Source organism: Phalaenopsis equestris, unplaced genomic scaffold (genome assembly GCF_001263595.1).
Source record: "Phalaenopsis equestris unplaced genomic scaffold, ASM126359v1 Scaffold000873, whole genome shotgun sequence".
NCBI lineage: Eukaryota > Viridiplantae > Streptophyta > Magnoliopsida > Asparagales > Orchidaceae > Phalaenopsis > Phalaenopsis equestris.
The window spans coordinates 167,484-167,790 of NW_018165313.1; positions in this window are offsets into that span (position 1 = coordinate 167,484).

The following is a 307-nucleotide window of genomic DNA, read 5'->3' on the forward strand; positions in this document are numbered from 1 at the left end:
TCAACATTTTGGCTCACGAGCGGAATAAAAAAGCTGAATTCCAGTTATATCGATAATTATACCTTCTTTAGTGACCTATCATGGCCTTTTTTCCTAGACTCATTTCCCCCCCCATATAATTTTATTTATTATATATGTAAGTTTTTTATACAGTACTTAACCTTTTATTACCGCATAAAAAATAATATTATTATTAAATTTTCAAAAAAATATATTTTTTTTGTATAAGTAAAAATTTAAACGCGAGATATGTTTAAGGCATCAGAATGGGCTGTTAAATAGACACGCGCGCATATATATATATATA